The following is a 4,613-nucleotide window of genomic DNA, read 5'->3' as shown; positions in this document are numbered from 1 at the left end:
TGAGGTCATTCTCCAAATGTGTCATTAGTGAAGCTTTGTAACAATCATAACAAAGAACCCATTTCTTTCTGTCCTGCCTCTACATGTAACCTGCTCCAAGTTCTCCACTGCTGTCAGAAAAGGCCATGCGGGATGTACTCCTCCTTATTCTCTAGCCACAAGTCCATTAATTTCTACCCCAAACCCTCTGCCCTGACCTCAGAGGGCTACACTCTGTTCCCTGTGTGAGCCATGATATTTCTTCTATTTGCACACATTGCTTCTGCCTAAAACACTCTTCTCTGCTCTTGACCATAGTCCTTACTCAGTCTTCAGATTTAGTGTCTCTGTCATTTCCCCAGAAAGATATTGTGTCTATATCTGTCCCCCATGTCCAGGTTGGATGTCTACATTTCTATAGAGTCCTGTGCTACATCAATTGTACTAGACATCACACTGTATTTTGAGAGTTTCTCTACAAAACAATGAGCTCTGGGTTGTCAGAGACCATACCTGACTTACTTAAGATCTAAGCTCCGTGAGGACAGGGATTGTTTTCTCTGTCATTGACAGCTGTATTCAGAGTGCCATGTACATTGCCAGGCACATAGAAGATTCTCAATAAATGTCCTTTAAATGAATGAGTGACTGTGGGACCGAGGGTGAGAGGTCCAGAGAGGGTACTTCCGTAAGAGGATTACTTTGAATGAATGACCATGGGGAAGTGTGAGGCTCCGCTCCCTCAGCCCAGAGCACACACATCCCCTCTCTCCTGCAGGCTGTCTGAAGGCCTAGAGGGCTTGTCCCAGGCCCAACCTTTCATGTGGACCAAGAGGTAGAGGCAAAGAAGGGATTTCTCTAGGCAGGCCCTTTAGATAGGAGAAAACATTCTCAAATCTTAGAGCCAGTGAATGACATTACTGATATTGGAAGCCACATCTTTATGGGCCTTAAGTGCAGGGCTCCTTTTTTTTTTAATATATTTTAAAAAATTTTATTTCATTATTGGCTGCATTGGGTCTTTGTTGCTGCGTGCGGGCTTTCTCTAGTTGTGGCGAGTAGGGGCTACTCTTTGTTGTGGCACGTGGGCTTCTCATTGTGGTGGCTTCTCTTGTTGTGGAGCATGGGCTCTAGGCATGCAGGCTTCAGTAGTTGTGGCACATGGGCTCAGTAGTTGTGGCTCATGGGCTCTAGAGCGCAGGCTCAGTAGTGGTGGTGCACGGGCTTAGTTGCTCCGCGGCATGTGGGATCTTCCTGGACCAAGGATCAAACCCGTGTCCCCTGCACTGGCAGGCGGATTCTTAACCACTGCGCCACCAGGGAAGTCCCCCAGGGCTCTTTCTAAGCATTATGTTTTAATAAAGATTTGGGACTTTCATTTTTCTATAAAGCAAAGCCCATTTTAAAATACCTATTTCTTTACATGTGGTGGCAGCAGTGGGATAAAAGTCCAATGTCCACAAGCCAAAAGAAGTTGGGGAAAAGAATTGGAGCATTTCTGGAAGATTCTCCTCTTTTGTATGTTGATTCAGGTTGCTTAGCTTTTCCATTGAGGACTGGGGTTGGAGAGGAAAGGTTATATTCTATTTACTTTGTAAAAGGAAATTTCTCTCTCCCTGTTTCCTTCTTCTTCCCTAGTAATCCCTCAACCTAACAAATTAGCTTCCCAGAGACCTCTATCGGAAGGTTTCTTCTCATGTGACCAGGGGCACAGAGCAAAGGAGACAGGATAGGATAATAATTAAGAATCTAGGTTTAAAAATCAGACAAATCTGAGCTTAAACCCAGCCTTGCCATTTATGAGTTCTTTGACCTCTACCAAATGACTTAATGTCTCTGAGTCTCCATTTTCTCATCTGTACAATGGGGATAATACTAATATTAATCATCTGGCAGTTTTATAAGATAGTGAGATCAGTACAAGCAAGTATTTAGTATGAAACCACAAACTCCATCCACAATGCCAAACTTAGAAAGTTCTGAGAACTGAAAGCATTTTTCATAACTCATTTGGTAGTAAAATCTGATCTCACTTGAACTCACTTGGCAACAAAAATCTGACCTGAACTTAAGTAAAACTATTTAGAGTTGTTATTGTGACTATTCATGTATTTTGCTGTAGAAATATTGATGCGTTTGATCGCAGGGTAATACCTCAGTATCCACTGGGAGTGTTAGGTAACATAAGCTACCTGCTATATGTACCATAAAATCTATAATGGTTATAGATTTTAAAATCTATAACCTTTCTAAAAATCTATAATGGTTTGATTTCCAAAATGCATATAGCTCTAAAGATTTCATGCAAAGGATTGTGGACCTGTAGAGGATCTGGCTGTGTTAACTGCTCAGTACTTGAGAGCCATCATCAGTTCTGCTTCAGGGATTTGCCCAAGGACACACAGAGACTTGTTTGCATATGACACTGTCCTCAGGTATTATTTATTCTATAACCATGACCTTGACCAAAAATCTCTCTTTGACTATTCAACTTGAACTTCCTCAAAAGAAATCCATTTCTTTAGATATTTCAAGCTCTTTGGTTCTTGAGAGACTACTTGTAAAGATGAAAATTGAAAATTGGTTGATTGAATGTTGAGAGTGAGAGGTACTCATATACCAGAACCAGAGAAGGATGGGGGCAAGACAAGGAATCACAGAGGTGAAAATGTGACCCACTGGGCAACAGCACTAGTTCTGTACCCAGGGCCAGCTCTGGAAATTAAATAGAACTTTGACACATAGGAGGTTTTAAATATATAGAAAGGGTGGAGGAAGCAGTAAAATTCCCAACATCCTCCCATTTCTTTATCAAAAGACTGTGGGAGAGTTTTATAATAAAAGATACAAATCTAATCTAATTAACATAGGGTTAAAATATCAAATGTTATATACATAAAGCAAGAGGTAGGGATAAGTTAAGGGTGATTGCTACAGTTGAGTCAGAAGTCTAGCTCTGAACTTCCTGGCAGCCAAGGAAAAAAGGAAAACATGATGGTTACCTTTTCTCATAGCATATGTTTTGGGTATCCATTGTTGCATAACAAACTGCCTCAAAACTTAGTGGCCTAAAATAATCATTTTACTTTGCTCAAAATTTTATGGGTTAGGAATTGGGGGAGCATCTCGCTGGGCAGTTCATCTCTGAGATGCACAGCAGCAGGTGGGGTGGCTGGAACTGTAGGATTGACTTCCAAGAATGGCTTCTTTAGTCCTGTGTTGCTGCATCATTGCTCCTTGGCTTCTCTCTCCATGCATCTCATCCTCCAGGGCCTCTCCATGGGGTTTGGGCTTCTCACCTCATGATGGTCTCAGAGTAGTTACACTTTTAACACGGCAACTGGTTTCTCAGAGATAGGAAGAAGAAGCTGCAAGACCAGTTAAGGGCCATGACCAGAACTGGCACGACATCACTTCTACCAGATTCTCTTGGTCAAAGCAGCCAGAGAACCTGCCCAGATTCAAGAAGTGGACTCCATGTCCTGACTGAGCTGGAGGAGCAGGTCACATTGCCGAAGAGCATGTGGAGTGGGAGATATTTTTGTGACCATCTTTGGAAAAATAATCTGCCACAGCAGGATAAAAGGAAGCATATACATTTGTCAGGAGGAATGACATTTTTCTAGAACTGAACTTGTAAGATGAATTATGTGGCATCCCTTCTAGAGAACAGTCATTGCACGTTGACTGAAACGGACAATGTCATCAAGAGCCAGTTGGAAGAAGATGCAGAAACAGCTCAGGATTTTATATACTGAGCTGAAAACCTGGTTTCCAGAGGCTCTGGCCCCTGAAATTAGTGGCAGTCCTTGGGACCAAATGTTACCTTTCAACTGACTGATGACCATATAATGTACATGCTGTGAAAACCATGTAGCCGTGGACCTGATTCCTGCCCTCCTGGCATTCCATCTTGCAGAGAAGGCAACTCATATCACAGTACAAAGTGTAGGTGTGGACCTGATGTTTTCAGATGTGGGCACAGAGAGCTGCCTACATCAGACTCGTGTGAAACATGAGGTGTCTAGACACGTAGACACAGGTGTTTGTTAAAAATCCAGATGCTTGACCCCATTGTTCCCTTGCAGAGACCCAGGGAGCTCTGCTTTGAAATGCTCTCCAGGTGATTCTGAGCATGCTGATGTTCAGAGCTCACGTAAGGGCTAGAGCAGCGCCGCTCTAGCAGTCAGCGGTGATTGAGGACTTCCTCTCACTCAGGAACTGTTCTGAGCGTCTTACAAATTATATCAGTGAATCTTCGCAACAGCTCAGTGAACTATTTTTCTCCATTTTTTAGTTAAGAAATTGAAGACTCAGAGACAGTCCACAACCTGTCCAAGGTCACACAGTTTCTAAATGGGTGATGCCAGGACTCACCCCAGGGGTCTGGTTCCAAAGCCCTCATTGATGGGTCTTGTGACTCCAGATGACCAACTTAAAAAAACTTTCTATCCAGTGCTAGGATGCTACCAACTCCCTGGGGCATAAGACTGTCACCTTCTCCTAGGTGTCTGTCCTGGAAATTCCAAGGCAAATTCGGAAAAACTCAACACAATGAGTCTTGTTAACATGCTCTCTTTTGAAGATAGTAGGTAAGAGAAAAGACACTGGCCACATATTTTGGTGCTGATATC

This window comes from Balaenoptera ricei, chromosome 16, assembly GCF_028023285.1.
Source record: "Balaenoptera ricei isolate mBalRic1 chromosome 16, mBalRic1.hap2, whole genome shotgun sequence".
In the NCBI taxonomy this organism is placed as follows: domain Eukaryota; kingdom Metazoa; phylum Chordata; class Mammalia; order Artiodactyla; family Balaenopteridae; genus Balaenoptera; species Balaenoptera ricei.
The sequence above is the reverse complement of the archived record's forward strand: the minus strand, read 5'-3'. Positions refer to the sequence as shown.